The sequence below is a fragment of the Heptranchias perlo genome, unplaced genomic scaffold, assembly GCF_035084215.1.
Source record: "Heptranchias perlo isolate sHepPer1 unplaced genomic scaffold, sHepPer1.hap1 HAP1_SCAFFOLD_183, whole genome shotgun sequence".
Taxonomy (NCBI): domain Eukaryota; kingdom Metazoa; phylum Chordata; class Chondrichthyes; order Hexanchiformes; family Hexanchidae; genus Heptranchias; species Heptranchias perlo.
The window spans coordinates 584,678-602,652 of NW_027139109.1; the positions used below are offsets into that span (position 1 = coordinate 584,678).

General features: G+C 51.8%; 1 protein-coding gene across 1 annotated transcript in view; it reads right to left on the reverse strand.

The window, feature by feature from the left end:
* LOC137309840 (proteasome subunit beta type-8-like) overlaps positions 1-17,975 on the reverse strand; it is a 199,366-nt gene that overhangs the window by 84,851 nt on the left and 96,540 nt on the right. The window lies entirely within an intron of this gene.

A 17,975-nucleotide genomic window follows, 5' to 3' on the forward strand; every position in this document is an offset into this window, starting at 1 on the left:
GGCAGTGTGCTGATAATCCCCAGTGTGTCGAGAGGGGGCAGTGTGCTGATAATCCCCAGTGTGTGTGGCGAGGGGGCAGTGTGATGATAATCCCCAGTGTGTATAGAGAGGGGGCAGTGTGCTGATAATCCCCAGTGTGTATAGAGAGAGGGGGCAGTGTGCTGATAATCCCCTGTGTGTGTCGAGAGGGGGCAGTGTGCTGATAATCCCCAGTGTGTGTAGAGTGGGGGCAGTGTGCTGATAATCCCCAGTGTGTTTTGACAGGGGGCAGTGTGCTGATAATCCCCAGTGTGTATTGAGAGAGGGCAGTGTGCTGATAATCCCCAGTGTGTATAGAGAGAGGGGGCAGTGAGCTGATAATCCCCAGTGTGTGTCGAGAGGGGGCATTGTGCTGATAATCCCCAGTGTGTGTAGAGAGGGGGCAGTGTGCTGATAATCCCCAGTGTGTATAGAGAGGGGGCAGTGTGCTGATAATCCCCAGTGTGTATAGAGAGGGGGCAGTGTGCTGATAATCCCCAGTGTGTGTCGAGAGGGGGCAGTGTGCTGATAATCCCCAGTGTGTACAGATAGGGGGCAGTGTGCTGATAATCCCCAGTGTGTGTAGAGAGGGGGCAGTGTGCTGATAATCCCCAGTGTGTATAGAGAGGGGGCAGTGTGCTGATAATCCCCAGTGTGTGTAGAGAGAGTGGACAGTGTGCTGATAATCCCCAGTGTGTATCGAGAGGGGGCAGTGTGCTGATAATCCCCAGTGTGTATCGAGAGGGGGCAGTGTGCTGATAATCCCCAGTGTGTGTAGAGAGAGGGGACAGTGTGCTGATAATCCCCAGTGTGTGTAGAGAGGGTCAGTGTGCTGATAATCCCCAGTGTGTAGAGAGAGGGGGCAGTGTGCTGATAATCCCCAGTGTGTTTCGAGAGAGGGGGCAGTGTGCTGATAATCCCCAGTGTGTATAGAGAGGGGGCAGTGTGCTGATAATCCCCAGTGTGTCTAGAGAGGGGGCAGTGTGCTGATAATCCCCAGTGTGTATAGAGAGAGGGGGCAGTGTGCTGATAATCTCCAGTGTGTGTCGAGAGGGGGCAGTGTCCTGATAATCCCCAGTGTGTGTAGAGAGGAGGCAGTGTGCTGATAATCCCCAGTGTGTACAGAGAGGGGGCAGTGTGCTGATAATCCCCAGTGTGTATAGAGAGGGGGCAGTGTGCTGATAATCCCCAGTGTGTATTGAGAGAGGGCAGTGTGCTGATAATCCCCAGTGTGTATCGAGAGGGGGGGCAGTGTGCTGATAATCCCCAGTGTGTACAGAGAGAGGGCAGTGTGCTGATAATCCCCAGTGTGTATTGAGAGAGGGCAGTGTGCTGATAATCCCCAGTGTGTATAGAGAGAGGGCAGTGTGCTGATAATCCCCAGTGTGTATAGAGAGAGGGCAGTGTGCTGATAATCCCCAGTGTGTATAGAGAGAGGGCAGTGTGCTGATAATCCCCAGTGTGTATCGAGAGGGGGCAGTGTGCTGATAATCCTCAGTGTGTGTAGAGAGGGGGCAGTGTGCTGATAATCCCCAGTGTGTATAGAGAGAGGGCAGTGTGCTGATAATCCCCAGTGTGTATCGAGAGGGGGCAGTGTGCTGATAATCCTCAGTGTGTTTAGAGAGGGGGCAGTGTGCTGATAATCCCCAGTGCATATAGAGAGGGGGCAGTGTGCTGATAATCCCCAGTGTGTGTAGAGAGAGGGGGCAGTGTGCTGATAATCCCCAGTGTGTAGAGAGGGGGCAGTGTGCTGATAATCCCCAGTGTGTGTGGAGAGGGGGCAGTGTGTTGATAATCCCCAGTGTGTACAGAGAGAGGGGGCAGTGTGCCGATAATCCCCAGTGTGTTTTGACAGGGGGCAGTGTGCTGATAATCCCCAGTGTGTATGGAGAGAGGGGGCAGTGTGCTGATAATCCCCAGTGTGTATAGAGAGGGGGCAGTGTGCTGATAATCCCCAGTGTGTGTGGAGAGGGGGCAGTATGCTGATAATCCCCAGTGTGTATAGAGAGGGGGCAGTGTGCTGATAATCCCCAGTGTGTATAGAGAGAGGGGGCAGTGTGCTGATAATCCCCAGTGTGTATCGAGAGGGGGCAGTGTGCTGATAATCCCCAGTGTGTATAGAGAGGGGGCAGTGTGCTGATAATCCCCAGTGTGTATCGAGAGGGGGAAGTGTGCTGATAATCCCCAGTGTGTATCGAGAGGGGGCAGTGTGCTGATAATCCCCAGTGTGTATGGAGAGGGGGCAGTGTGCTGATAATCCCCAGTGTGTATCGAGAGGGGGCAGTGTGCTGATAATCCCCATTGTGTTCAGAGAGGGGGCAGAGTGCTGATAATCCCCAGTGTGTTTCGAGAGGGGGCAGTGTGCTGATAATCCCCAGTGTGTATAGAGAGAGGGGGCTGTGTGCTGATAATCCCCAGTGTGTATAGAGAGAAGGGGCAGTGTGCTGATAATCCCCAGTGTGTATAGAGAGAGGGGGCTGTGTGCTGATAATCCCCAGTGTGTACAGAGAGGGGGCAGTGTGCTGATAATCCCCAGTGTGTGTCGAGAGGGGGCAGTGTGCTGATAATCCCCAGTGTGTGTGGAGAGGGGGCAGTGTGCTGATAATCCCCAGTGTGTACAGAGAGGGGGCAGTGTGCTGATAATCCCCAGTGTGTATAGAGAGGGGGCAGTGTGCTGATAATCCCCAGTGTGTATAGAGAGGGGGCAGTGTGCTGATAATCCCCAGTGTGTGTAGAGAGAGGGGACAGTGTGCTGATAATCCCCAGTGTGTAGAGAGAGGGGACAGTGTGCTGATAATCCCCAGTGTGTATAGAGAGAGGGGGCAGTGTGCTGATAATCCCCAGTGTGTGTAGAGAGAGGGGACAGTGTGCTGATAATCCCAGTGTGTGTAGAGAGGGTCAGTGTGCTGATAATCCCCAGTGTGTGTAGAGAGAGGGGGCAGTGTGCTGATAATCCCCAGTGTGTGTAGAGAGGGGGCAGTGTGCTGATAATCCCCAGTGTGTGTAGAGAGAGGGGGCAGTGTGCTGATAATCCCCAGTGTGTAGAGAGGGGGCAGTGTGCTGATAATCCCCAGTGTGTGTGGAGAGGGGGCAGTGTGTTGATAATCCCCAGTGTGTACAGAGAGAGGGGGCAGTGTGCCGATAATCCCCAGTGTGTTTTGACAGGGGGCAGTGTGCTGATAATCCCCAGTGTGTATGGAGAGAGGGGGCAGTGTGCTGATAATCCCCAGTGTGTATAGAGAGGGGGCAGTGTGCTGATAATCCCCAGTGTGTGTGGAGAGGGGGCAGTATGCTGATAATCCCCAGTGTGTATAGAGAGGGGGCAGTGTGCTGATAATCCCCAGTGTGTATAGAGAGAGGGCAGTGTGCTGATAATCCCCAGTGTGTATCGAGAGGGGGCAGTGTGCTGATAATCCCCAGTGTGTATAGAGAGGGGGCAGTGTGCTGATAATCCCCAGTGTGTATCGAGAGGGGGAAGTGTGCTGATAATCCCCAGTGTGTATCGAGAGGGGGCAGTGTGCTGATAATCCCCAGTGTGTATGGAGAGGGGGCAGTGTGCTGATAATCCCCAGTGTGTATCGAGAGGGGGCAGTGTGCTGATAATCCCCATTGTGTTCAGAGAGGGGGCAGAGTGCTGATAATCCCCAGTGTGTTTCGAGAGGGGGCAGTGTGCTGATAATCCCCAGTGTGTATAGAGAGAGGGGGCTGTGTGCTGATAATCCCCAGTGTGTATAGAGAGAAGGGGCAGTGTGCTGATAATCCCCAGTGTGTATAGAGAGAGGGGGCTGTGTGCTGATAATCCCCAGTGTGTACAGAGAGGGGGCAGTGTGCTGATAATCCCCAGTGTGTTTTGACAGGGGGCAGTGTGCTGATAATCCCCAGTGTGTATAGAGAGAGGGGGCAGTGTGCTGATAATCCCCAGTGTGTGTAGAGAGAGGGGGCAGTGTGCTGATAATCCCCAGTGTGTGTAGAGAGAGGGGGCAGTGTGCTGATAATCCCCAGTGTGTACAGAGAGGGGGCAGTGTGCTGATAATCCCCAGTGTGTATAGAGAGAGGGGGCAGTGTGCTGATAATCCCCAGTGTGTGTCGAGAGGGGGCAGTGTGCTGATAATCCCCAGTGTGTGTAGAGAGGGGACAGTGTGCTGATAATCCCCAGTGTGTACAGAGAGGGGGCAGTGTGCTGATAATCCCCAGTGTGTGTAGAGAGGGGGCAGTGTCCTGATAATCCCCAGTGTGTATTGAGAGAGGGCAGTGTGCTGATAATCCCCAGTGTGTATCGAGAGGGGGGGCAGTGTGCTGATAATCCCCAGTGTGTATAGAGAGAGGGCAGTGTGCTGATAATCCCCAGTGTGTATTGAGAGAGTGCAGTGTGCTGATAATCCCCAGTGTGTACAGAGAGGTGGAAGTGTGCTGATAATCCCCAGTGTGTATCGAGAGGGGGCAGTGTGCTGATAATCCCCAGTGTGTATCGAGAGGGGGCAGTGTGCTGATAATCCCCAGTGTGTATCGAGAGGGGGCAGTGTGCTGATAATCCTCAGTGTGTTTGGAGAGGGGGCAGTGTGCTGATAATCCCCAGTGTGTATAGAGAGGGGGCAGTGTGCTGATAATCCCCAGTGTGTATCGAGAGGGGGCAGTGTGCTGATAATCCCCAGTGTGTATGGAGAGGGGGCAGTGTGCTGATAATCCCCAGTGTGTATCGAGAGGGGGCAGTGTGCTGATAATCCCCATTGTGTTCAGAGAGGGGGCAGTGTGCTGATAATCCCCAGTGTGTTTCGAGAGGGGGCAGTGTGCTGATAATCCCCAGTGTGTACAGAGAGAGGGGGCAGTGTGCTGATAATCCCCAGAGTGTATGGAGAGAGGGGGCTGTGTGCTGATAATCCCCAGTGTGTATAGAGAGAGGGGGCAGTGTGCTGATAATCCCCAGTGTGTATAGAGAGAGGGGGCTGTGTGCTGATAATCCCCAGTGTGTACAGAGAGGGGGCAGTGTGCTGATAATCCCCAGTGTGTTTTGACAGGGGGCAGTGTGCTGATAATCCCCAGTGTGTATAGAGAGAGGGGGCAGTGTGCTGATAATCCCCAGTGTGTGTAGAGAGAGGGGGCAGTGTGCTGATAATCCCCAGTGTGTGTAGAGAGAGGGGGCAGTGTGCTGATAATCCCCAGTGTGTCTGGAGAGGGGGCAGTGTGCTGATAATCCCCAGTGTGTATAGAGAGAGGGGGCAGTGTGCTGATAATCCCCAGTGTGTCGAGAGGGGGCAGTGTGCTGATAATCCCCAGTGTGTGTGGCGAGGGGGCAGTGTGATGATAATCCCCAGTGTGTATAGAGAGGGGGCAGTGTGCTGATAATCCCCAGTGTGTATAGAGAGAGGGGGCAGTGTGCTGATAATCCCCTGTGTGTGTCGAGAGGGGGCAGTGTGCTGATAATCCCCAGTGTGTGTAGAGTGGGGGCAGTGTGCTGATAATCCCCAGTGTGTTTTGACAGGGGGCAGTGTGCTGATAATCCCCAGTGTGTATAGAGAGGGGGCAGTGTGCTGATAATCCCCAGTGTGTATTGAGAGAGGGCAGTGTGCTGATAATCCCCAGTGTGTATAGAGAGAGGGGGCAGTGAGCTGATAATCCCCAGTGTGTGTCGAGAGGGGGCATTGTGCTGATAATCCCCAGTGTGTGTAGAGAGGGGGCAGTGTGCTGATAATCCCCAGTGTGTATAGAGAGGGGGCAGTGTGCTGATAATCCCCAGTGTGTATAGAGAGGGGGCAGTGTGCTGATAATCCCCAGTGTGAGTCGAGAGGGGGCAGTGTGCTGATAATCCCCAGTGTGTACAGATAGGGGGCAGTGTGCTGATAATCCCCAGTGTGTGTAGAGAGGGGGCAGTGTGCTGATAATCCCCAGTGTGTATAGAGAGGGGGCAGTGTGCTGATAATCCCCAGTGTGTGTAGAGAGAGGGGACAGTGTGCTGATAATCCCCAGTGTGTGTAGAGAGGGTCAGTGTGCTGATAATCCCCAGTGTGTAGAGAGAGGGGGCAGTGTGCTGATAATCCCCAGTGTGTTTCGAGAGAGGGGGCAGTGTGCTGATAATCCCCAGTGTGTATAGAGAGGGGGCAGTGTGCTGATAATCCCCAGTGTGTCTAGAGAGGGGGCAGTGTGCTGATAATCCCCAGTGTGTATGGAGAGAGGGGGCAGTGTGCTGATAATCCCCAGTGTGTGTGGAGAGGGGGCAGTGTGACGATAATCCCCAGTGTGTATAGAGAGGGGGCAGTGTGCTGATAATCCCCAGTGTGTATAGAGAGAGGGGGCAGTGTGCTGATAATCTCCAGTGTGTGTCGAGAGGGGGCAGTGTCCTGATAATCCCCAGTGTGTGTAGAGAGGAGGCAGTGTGCTGATAATCCCCAGTGTGTACAGAGAGGGGGCAGTGTGCTGATAATCCCCAGTGTGTATAGAGAGGGGGCAGTGTGCTGATAATCCCCAGTGTGTATTGAGAGAGGGCAGTGTGCTGATAATCCCCAGTGTGTATCGAGAGGGGGGGCAGTGTGCTGATAATCCCCAGTGTGTACAGAGAGAGGGCAGTGTGCTGATAATCCCCAGTGTGTATTGAGAGAGGGCAGTGTGCTGATAATCCCCAGTGTGTATAGAGAGAGGGCAGTGTGCTGATAATCCCCAGTGTGTATAGAGAGAGGGCAGTGTGCTGATAATCCCCAGTGTGTATAGAGAGAGGGCAGTGTGCTGATAATCCCCAGTGTGTATCGAGAGGGGGCAGTGTGCTGATAATCCTCAGTGTGTGTAGAGAGGGGGCAGTGTGCTGATAATCCCCAGTGTGTATAGAGAGAGGGCAGTGTGCTGATAATCCCCAGTGTGTATCGAGAGGGGGCAGTGTGCTGATAATCCTCAGTGTGTTTAGAGAGGGGGCAGTGTGCTGATAATCCCCAGTGCATATAGAGAGGGGGCAGTGTGCTGATAATCCCCATTGTGTATCGAGAGGGGGCAGTGCGCTGATAATCCCCAGTGTGTATGGAGAGGGGGCAGTGTGCTGATAATCCCCAGTGTGTATCGAGAGGGGGCAGTGTGCTGATAATCCCCATTGTGTTCAGAGAGGGGGCAGTGTGCTGATAATCCCCAGTGTGTTTTGAGAGGGGGCAGTGTGCTGATAATCCCCAGTGTGTACAGAGAGAGGGGGCAGTGTGCTGATAATCCCCAGTGTGTATAGAGAGAGGGGGCTGTGTGCTGATAATCCCCAGTGTGTATAGAGAGGGGGCAGTGTGCTGATAATCCCCAGTGTGTGTAGAGAGAGGGGGCAGTGTGCTGATAATCCCCAGTGTGTACAGAGAGGGGGCAGTGTGCTGATAATCCCCAGTGTGTATAGAGAGAGGGGGCAGTGTGCTGATAATCCCCAGTGTGTGTCGAGAGGGGGCAGTGTGCTGATAATCCCCAGTGTGTGTAGAGAGGGGGCAGTGTGCTGATAATCCCCAGTGTGTACAGAGAGGGGGCAGTGTGCTGATAATCCCCAGTGTGTGTAGAGAGGGGGCAGTGTCCTGATAATCCCCAGTGTGTATTGAGAGAGGGCAGTGTGCTGATAATCCCCAGTGTGTATCGAGAGGGGGGGCAGTGTGCTGATAATCCCCAGTGTGTATAGAGAGAGGGCAGTGTGCTGATAATCCCCAGTGTGTATTGAGAGAGGGCAGTGTGCTGATAATCCCCAGTGTGTACAGAGAGGTGGAAGTGTGCTGATAATCCCCAGTGTGTATCGAGAGGGGGCAATGTGCTGATAATCCCCAGTGTGTATAGAGAGAGGGCAGTGTGCTGATAATCCCCAGTGTGTATCGAGAGGGGGCAGTGTGCTGATAATCCTCAGTGTGTGTAGAGAGGGGGCAGTGTGCTGATAATCCCCAGTGTGTATAGAGAGAGGGCAGTGTGCTGATAATCCCCAGTGTGTATCGAGAGGGGGCAGTGTGCTGATAATCCTCAGTGTGTTTGGAGAGGGGGCAGTGTGCTGATAATCCCCAGTGTGTATAGAGAGGGGGCAGTGTGCTGATAATCCCCAGTGTGTATCGAGAGGGGGCAGTGTGCTGATAATCCCCAGTGTGTATGGAGAGGGGGCAGTGTGCTGATAATCCCCAGTGTGTATCGAGAGGGGGCAGTGTGCTGATAATCCCCATTGTGTTCAGAGAGGGGGCAGTGTGCTGATAATCCCCACTGTGTTTCGAGAGGGGGCAGTGTGCTGATAATCCCCAGTGTGTACAGAGAGAGGGGGCAGTGTGCTGATAATCCCCAGAGTGTATGGAGAGAGGGGGCTGTGTGCTGATAATCCCCAGTGTGTATAGAGAGAGGGGGCAGTGTGCTGATAATCCCCAGTGTGTATAGAGAGAGGGGGCTGTGTGCTGATAATCCCCAGTGTGTACAGAGAGGGGGCAGTGTGCTGATAATCCCCAGTGTGTTTTGACAGGGGGCAGTGTGCTGATAATCCCCAGTGTGTATAGAGAGAGGGGGCAGTGTGCTGATAATCCCCAGTGTGTGTAGAGAGAGGGGGCAGTGTGCTGATAATCCCCAGTGTGTGTAGAGAGAGGGGGCAGTGTGCTGATAATCCCCAGTGTGTCTGGAGAGGGGGCAGTGTGCTGATAATCCCCAGTGTGTATAGAGAGAGGGGGCAGTGTGCTGATAATCCCCAGTGTGTCGAGAGGGGGCAGTGTGCTGATAATCCCCAGTGTGTGTGGCGAGGGGGCAGTGTGATGATAATCCCCAGTGTGTATAGAGAGGGGGCAGTGTGCTGATAATCCCCAGTGTGTATGGAGAGAGGGGGCAGTGTGCTGATAATCCCCTGTGTGTGTCGAGAGGGGGCAGTGTGCTGATAATCCCCAGTGTGTGTAGAGAGGGGGCATTGTGCTGATAATCCCCAGTGTGTTTTGACAGGGGGCAGTGTGCTGATAATCCCCAGTGTGTATAGAGAGGGGGCAGTGTGCTGATAATCCCCAGTGTGTATTGAGAGAGGGCAGTGTGCTGATAATCCCCAGTGTGTATAGAGAGAGGGGGCAGTGAGCTGATAATCCCCAGTGTGTGTCGAGAGGGGGCATTGTGCTGATAATCCCCAGTGTGTGTAGAGAGGGGGCAGTGTGCTGATAATCCCCAGTGTGTATAGAGAGGGGGCAGTGTGCTGATAATCCCCAGTGTGTATAGAGAGGGGGCAGTGTGCTGATAATCCCCAGTGTGTGTAGAGAGGGGGCAGTGTGCTGATAATCCCCAGTGTGTACAGATAGGGGGCAGTGTGCTGATAATCCCCAGTGTGTATAGAGAGGGGGCAGTGTGCTGATAATCCCCAGTGTGTGTAGAGAGAGGGGACAGTGTGCTGATAATCCCCAGTGTGTATCGAGAGGGGGCAGTGTGCTGATAATCCCCAGTGTGTATCGAGAGGGGGCAGTGTGCTGATAATCCCCAGTGTGTGTAGAGAGAGGGGACAGTGTGCTGATAATCCCCAGTGTGTGTAGAGAGGGTCAGTGTGCTGATAATCCCCAGTGTGTAGAGAGAGGGGGCAGTGTGCTGATAATCCCCAGTGTGTTTCGAGAGAGGGGGCAGTGTGCTGATAATCCCCAGTGTGTATAGAGAGGGGGCAGTGTGCTGATAATCCCCAGTGTGTATAGAGAGGGGGCAGTGTACTGATAATCCCCAGTGTGCATAGAGAGGGGGCAGTGTGCTGATAATCCCCAGTGTGTATTGAGAGAGGGCAGTGTGCTGATAATCCCCAGTGTGTATTGAGAGAGGGCAGTGTGCTGATAATCCCCAGTGTGTGTAGAGAGAGGGGACAGTGTGCTGATAATCCCCAGTGTGTATCGAGAGGGGGCAGTGTGCTGATAATCCCCAGTGTGTTTCGAGAGAGGGGGCAGTGTGCTGATAATCCCCAGTGTGTGTAGAGAGAGGGGACAATGTGCTGATAATCCCCAGTGTGTACAGAGAGTGGGCAGTGTGCTGATAATCCCCAGTGTGTACAGAGAGGGGGCAGTGTGCTGATAATCCCCAGTGTGTATAGAGAGAGGGGGCAGTGTGATGATAATCCCCAGTGTGTATAGAGAGAGGGGGCAGTGTGCTGATAATCCCCAGTGTGTTTCGGGAGGGGGCAGTGTGCTGATAATCCCCAGTGTGTAAAGAGAGGGGGCAGTGTGCTGATAATCCCCAGTGTGTATAGAGAGGGGGCAGTGTGCTGATAATCCCCAGTGTGTGTAGAGAGGGGGCAGTGTGCTGATAATCCCCAGTGTGTATAGAGAGAGGGGACAGTGTGCTGATAATCCCCAGTGTGTATCGAGAGGGGGCAGTGTGCTGATAATCCCCAGTGTGTATGGAGAGGGGGCAGTGTGCTGATAATCCCCAGTGTGTATCGAGAGGGGGCAGTGTGCTGATAATCCCCATTGTGTTCAGAGAGGGGGCAGTGTGCTGATAATCCCCAGTGTGTTTCGAGAGGGGGCAGTGTGCTGATAATCCCCAGTGTGTACAGAGAGAGGGGGCAGTGTGCTGATAATCCCCAGTGTGTATAGAGAGAGGGGGCTGTGTGCTGATAATCCCCAGTGTGTATAGAGAGAGGGGGCAGTGTGCTGATAATCCCCAGTGTGTATAGAGAGAGGGGGCTGTGTGCTGATAATCCCCAGTGTGTACAGAGAGGGGGCAGTGTGCTGATAATCCCCAGTGTGTTTTGACAGGGGGCAGTGTGCTGATAATCCCCAGTGTGTATAGAGAGAGGGGGCAGTGTGCTGATAATCCCCAGTGTGTGTAGAGAGAGGGGGCAGTGTGCTGATAATCCCCAGTGTGTGTGGAGAGAGGGGGCAGTGTGCTGATAATCCCCAGTGTGTCTGGAGAGGGGGCAGTGTGCTGATAATCCCCAGTGTGTACAGAGAGAGGGGGCAGTGTGCTGATAATCCCCAGTGTGTCGAGAGGGGGCAGTGTGCTGATAATCCCCAGTGTGTGTGGCGAGGGGGCAGTGTGATGATAATCCCCAGTGTGTATAGAGAGGGGGCAGTGTGCTGATAATCCCCAGTGTGTATAGAGAGAGGGGGCAGTGTGCTGATAATCCCCAGTTTGTGTCGAGAGGGGGCAGTGTGCTGATAATCCCCAGTGTGTGCAGAGAGGGGGCAGTGTGCTGATAATCCCCAGTGTGTATAGAGAGGGGGCAGTGTGCTGATAATCCCCAGTGTGTATAGAGAGGGGGCAGTGTGCTGATAATCCCCAGTGTGTATTGAGAGAGGGCAGTGTGCTGATAATCCCCAGTGTGTATAGAGAGAGGGGGCAGTGTGCTGATAATCCCCAGTGTGTGTCGAGAGGGGGCAGTGTGCTGATAATCCCCAGTGTGTGTAGAGAGGGGGCAGTGTGCTGATAATCCCCAGTGTGTACAGAGAGGGGGCAGTGTGCTGATAATCCCCAGTGTGTATAGAGAGGGGGCAGTGTGCTGATAATCCCCAGTGTGTATAGAGAGGGGGCAGTGTGCTGATAATCCCCAGTGTGTGTAGAGAGAGGGGACAGTGTGCTGATAATCCCCAGTGTGTAGAGAGAGGGGACAGTGTGCTGATAATCCCCAGTGTGTATAGAGAGAGGGGGCAGTGTGCTGATAATCCCCAGTGTGTGTAGAGAGAGGGGACAGTGTGCTGATAATCCCAGTGTGTGTAGAGAGGGTCAGTGTGCTGATAATCCCCAGTGTGTGTAGAGAGAGGGGGCAGTGTGCTGATAATCCCCAGTGTGTGTAGAGAGGGGGCAGTGTGCTGATAATCCCCATTGTGTATTGAGAGGGGGCAGTGTGCTGATAATCCCCAGTGTGTTTCGAGAGAGGGGGCAGTGTGCTGATAATCCCCAGTGTGTATAGAGAGGGGGCAGTGTGCTGATAATCCCCAGTGTGTATAGAGAGGGGGCAGTGTGCTGATAATCCCCAGTGTGCATAGAGAGGGGGCAGTGTGCTGATAATCCCCAGTGTGTATTGAGAGAGGGCAGTGTGCTGATAATCCCCAGTGTGTATTGAGAGAGGGCAGTGTGCTGATAATCCCCAGTGTGTGTAGAGAGAGGGGACAGTGTGCTGATAATCCCCAGTGTGTATCGAGAGGGGGCAGTGTGCTGATAATCCCCAGTGTGTTTCGAGAGAGGGGGCAGTGTGCTGATAATCCCCAGTGTGTGTAGAGAGAGGGGACAATGTGCTGATAATCCCCAGTGTGTACAGAGAGGGGGCAGTGTGCTGATAATCCCCAGTGTGTACAGAGAGGGGGCAGTGTGCTGATAATCCCCAGTGTGTATAGAGAGAGGGGGCAGTGTGATGATAATCCCCAGTGTGTATAGAGAGAGGGGGCAGTGTGCTGATAATCCCCAGTGTGTTTCGGGAGGGGGCAGTGTGCTGATAATCCCCAGTGTGTAAAGAGAGGGGGCAGTGTGCTGATAATCCCCAGTGTGTATAGAGAGGGGGCAGTGTGCTGATAATCCCCAGTGTGTGTAGAGAGAGGGGGCAGTGTGCTGATAATCCCCAGTGTGTGTAGAGAGGGTCAGTGTGCTGATAATCCCCAGTGTGTGTAGAGAGAGGGGGCAGTGTGCTGATAATCCCCAGTGTGTATCGAGAGAGGGCAGTGTGCTGATAATCCTCAGTGTGTATCGAGAGGGGGCAGTGTGCTGATAATCCCCAGTGTGTATAGAGAGAGGGGACAGTGTGCTGATAATCCCCAGTGTGTGTAGAGAGGGTCAGTGTGCTGATAATCCCCAGTGTGTGTAGAGAGAGGGGGCAGTGTGCTGATAATCCCCAGTGTGTGTAGAGAGGGGGCAGTGTGCTGATAATCCCCAGTGTGTATCGAGAGAGGGGGCAGTGTGCTGATAATCCCCAGTGTGTTTCGAGAGAGGGGGCAGTGTGCTGATAATCCCCAGTGTGTTTCGAGAGAGGGGGCAGTGTGCTGATAATCCTCAGTGTGTTTCGAGAGAGGGGGCAGTGTGCTGATAATCCCCAGTGTGTGTAGAGAGAGGGGGCAGTGTGCTGATAATCCCCAGTGTGTACAGAGAGGGGGCAGTGTGCTGATAATCCCCAGTGTGTATAGAGAGGGGGCAGTGTGCTGATAATCCCCAGTGTGTATAGAGAGAGGGGGCAGTGTGCTGATCATCCCCAGTGTGTGTAGAAAGAGGGGGCTGTGTGCTGATAATCCCCAGTGTGTATAGAGAGGGGGCAGTGTGCTGATAATCCCCAGTGTGTGTAGAGAGAGGGGGCAGTGTGCTGATAATCCCCAGTGTGTGTAGAGAGAGGGGGCAGTGTGCTGATAATCCCCAGTGTGTATAGAGGGGGGGCAGTGTGCTGATAATCCCCAGTGTGTGTAGAAAGAGGGGGCTGTGTGCTGATAATCCCCAGTGTGTATAGAGAGGGGGCAGTGTGCTGATAATCCCCAGTGTGTGTAGAGAGAGGGGGCAGTGTGCTGATAATCCCCAGTGTGTGTAGAGAGAGGGGGCAGTGTGCTGATAATCCCCAGTGTGTATAGAGGGGGGGCAGTGTGCTGATAATCCCCAGTGTGTATAGAGGGGGGGCAGTGTGCTGATAATCCCCAGTGTGTATAGAGGGGGGGCAGTGTGCTGATAATCCCCAGTGTGTATAGAGGGGGGGCAGTGTGCTGATAATCCCCAGTGTGTATAGAGGGGGGGGCAGTGTGCTGATAATCCCCAGTGTGTATAGAGAGGGGGGGCAGTGTGCTGATAATGGGTCGACGATTTGCCGCTCCTGCTCGCTGCACACTTTGTAAGAACAGTCCGTATGTTATTTAATATGCCATGAGGAGAATTCACCTCCTGTGTCAACTTGTCCCCAATAATATCACCGAATATACCTCTCCATGTATCAGAGGCAAATTGTTTTCCACATTGAGTTTTCCGATGAGGGATGCACCCCCTGGGGCAGGAGGGACCAGTGCAAGGCGGACGGTTTGGACTTCAACAGAGCTGGGACCAATGACCTTGCGGCCATGTTCACTCGTGCTGTGGGGGTTTAACTAATTTGGCAGGGGGATGGGCACCAGGATGTCGCAATGTAAAAGATGCACAAAGGATCGGGAGAGACAGGTCGCACTCGAGAAAGTAGGTGTTAGGTGGGATCAGACTCGGAGAGAATACGAGAAGGTCTACGATTGGTTTACAGTGCATGTGTGTAAACGCACGAAGCCTGGTAAACAAGGTCGGTGAGCTGCAGGTACAAATCGTCACATGGGAATATGATGTCGTGGAGATAACGGAGACCTGGCTCAAAAAAGGGCAGGATTGGGGTCTAAATATTCCTGGATACAAGGTGTTCAGGAAAGATAGGGAAGGAAAAAAGGAGGTGGGGGGGTTGGCAGTATTGATGAAGGAGAATATTGCAGTACTGGAGGGAGAGGATGTCCTGGAGGGGTAAAGGACAGAATCTATTTGGTTCGAGTTACGAAACAATCGAGGTGCCATTACACTACTGGGTGTATTCTACAGGCCACCAACTAGTGGGAAGGAGATAGAGGAGAAAATTTTCAGGGAGATTACGGGGAGGTGCAAGAACTGTAGAGTAGTGATAATGGGGGACTTCAACTATCCTAATATAGACTGGGATGGTAATAGTGTTAAGGGCAGAGCGGGGGAGGAATTTCTGAAGTGTGTTCAGGAGAACTTTCTTGATCAGTACGTTTCCGGCCCAACGAGGAAGGAGGCATTGCTGGATCTGGTTCAGGGGAATGAGGTGGGTCAAGTGGAGCAAGTGTCAGTGGAGGAACATTTAGGGAACAGTGATCATAATATCATAAGGTTTAGATTAATTATGGAAAAGGACGAGAAACAATCTAGATTAAAAATACTCAATTGGAGGAGGGCCAATTTCAGTGGGTTGAGAACGGATCTGGCCCGGGTAAATCGGAATCAAAGATTAGCCGGTGAGACTGTAATCGAACAATGGGCGGCCTTTAAAGAGGAAATGGTTCGGGTACAGTCTAGGTACATTCCCATGAGGGGGAAAGGTAGGGCAACTAAAGCCAGAGCTCCCTGGGTGACGAAAGAGATAGAGAGTAAGATGAAGCAGAAAAAGGATCATATGACAGATGTCAGGTTGATTATATAAGTAGGAACCAGGCTGAATACAGAAAGTACAGAGGAGAAGTGAAAAAGGAAATAAGAGAGAGTATGAGAATAGAGTGGTGGCCAACATAAAAGGGAATCCAGAAGTCTTCTATAGGCAGATAAATAGTAAACGGGTAGTAAGAGGAGGGGTGGGGCCGATGAGAGACCAAAAAGGAGACCTGTGCATGGAGGCAGAGGGCATGGTCGAGGTACTAAATGAATACTTTGCATCTGTCTTTACCAAGGAAGAAGATGCTGCCAAAATCACAGTAAAAGGGGAGGTAGTTGAGATACTGGATGGGGTGAAAATTGATAAAGCGGAGGTACTAGAAAAGCTGGCTGTACTTAAAGTTATTAAGTCACCCGGTCCGGATGGGATGCATCCTAGGTTTCTGAGGGAAGTCAGGGTGGAAATTGCGGAGGTACTGGCCATAATCTTCCAAACATCCTTAGATACAGGGGTGGTGCCAGAGGACTGGAGAATTGCAAATGTTACACCCTTGTTCAAAAAAGGGTGTAAGGATAAACCCAGCAACTACAGGCCAGTCAGTTTAACCTCAGTGGTGGGGAAACTTTTAGAAACGATAATCCGGGATAAAGTTAATAGTCACTTGGACAAGTTTGGATTAATAAAGGAAAGCCAGCACGGATTTGTTAAAGGCAAATCGTGTTTAACTAACTTGATTGAGTTTTTTGATGAGGTAACAGAGAGGGTTGATGAGGGAAATGAGGTTGATGACGTGTATATGGACTTTCAAAAGGTGTTTGATAAAGTGCCACATAATAGGCTTATCATCAAGATTGAAGACCATGGAATAAAAGGGGCAGTAGCAGCATGGATACGAAATTGGCTCAGTGACAGGAAACAGAGAGTAGTGGTGAACGGTTGTTTTTCGGACTGGAGGGAGGTGTACAGTGGTGTTCCCCAGGGGTCGGTGCTGGGATCACTGCTTTTCTTGATATATATTAATGACTTGGACTTGGGTGCACAGGCCACAATTTCAAAATTTGCAGATGACACAAAATTTGGAAGTGTAGTAAACAGTGAGGAGGATAGTGATAGACTTCAAGAGGATATAGACAGGCTGGTGGAATGGGCGGACACGTGGCAGATGAAATTTAATGCAGAGCAGTGTGAAGTGATACATTTTGGCAGGAAGAATAAGGAGAGGCAATATAAACTAAAGGGAACAATTCTAAAGGGGTGCAGGAACAGAGAGACCTGGGGGTGTACATATACAAATCTTTGAAGGTGGCAGGACAGGTTGAGAAAGTGGTTAAAAAAGCATACGGGATCCTGGGCTTTATAAATAGAGGATAGAGTACAAAAGCAAGGAAGTTATGTTGAACCTTTATAAACTGGTTCGGCCACAACTGGAGTGTTGTGTCCAATTCTGGGCACCGCACCTTTGGAAAGATGTGAAGGCCTTAGAGAGGGTGTAGAAAAGATTTACGAGAATGATTCCAGGGATGAGAGACTTTAGTTACATGGATAGACTGGAGAAGCTGGGGTGGTTCTCCTTGGAACACAGAAGGTTGAGAGGAGATTTGATCGAGGTGTTCAAAATCATGAAGGGTCTAGACAGAATAGAGAGAGAGAAACTGTTCCCATTGGCAGAAAGGTCGAGAACCAGAGGACACAGATTTAAGGTGATTGGCAAAGGAACCAAAGGTGACATGAGGAAAAACTTTTTACACAGCGAGTGGTTTTGATCTGGAATGCACTGCCCGAGGGGGTGGTGGAGGTAGATTCAATCATGGCCTTCAAAATGGAACTGGATAAGTACTTGAAAGGAAAAAATTTGCAGGGCTGCAGGGAGTGGGACTAGCTGAATTGCTCTTGCATAGAGCTGACACGGAGTCAATGGGCCGAATGGCCTCCTTCCGTGCTGTAACCTTACTACGATTCCATGATTCTTGCTGCAATTATATAGGGCTCTGGTGAGACCACACCTGGAGTACTGTGTACAGTTTTGATCTCCTGACCTAAGGAAGGATAGACTTGCCTTAGAGGGGGTGCAACGAAGGTTCACTAGATTAATTCCTGGGATGAGAGGGTTGTTCTGTGAGGAGAGATTGAGAAGAATGGCCCTATATTTTCTGGAGTTTAGAAGAATGAGAGGTGATCTCATTGAAACATAAGATTCTGAGGGGGCTTAACAGGGTAGATGCTGAGAGGCTGTTTTCCCTGGCTGGAGAGTCTAGAACTAGGGGGCATAGTCTCAGGATAAGGGGTCGGCCATTTAGGACTGAGATGAGGAGGAATTTCTTCACTCAGAGGGTGGTGAATCTTTGGAATTCTCCACCCCAGAGGGCTGTGGATGCTCAGTCATTGAATATATTCAAGGCTGAGATCGATAGATTTTTGGACTCTAGGGGAATCGAGGGATATGGGGATCAGGCGGGAAAGTGGAGTTGAGATCGAAGATCAGCCATGATCTGATTGAATGGCAGAGCAGGTTTGAGGGGCCGAATGGTATACTCCTGCTCCTATTTCTTATGTTCCTATGTTCTTATGAATGCGCTGCCTGAAAGGATGGTGGAAGCAGATTCAATCATGGCTTTCAAAAAGGAATTTGATAAATACTTGATGGGAAAATATTTGGAGGGCTACAGGAAAAGAGCAGGGGAGTGGGACTAACTGGATCGCTCTTACAAAGAGCCTGCGTGGGCTCGATGGCCACTTCTGTGCTGTAATCATGCTATGATTCTATACCCCTCACACCCTGCCCATTCCATACCTTGTTATCCCAGCCACAGATCATGGTGCCCATCGGCAGTCCAGTGCCCCTCACACCCTGCCAATTACTTGGTCACTTAGACAAGTGTGGATTAATAAATGAAAGTCAGCACAGATTTGTTAAAAGCATATTGTGTTTTACTAACTTGATTGAGTTTTTTGA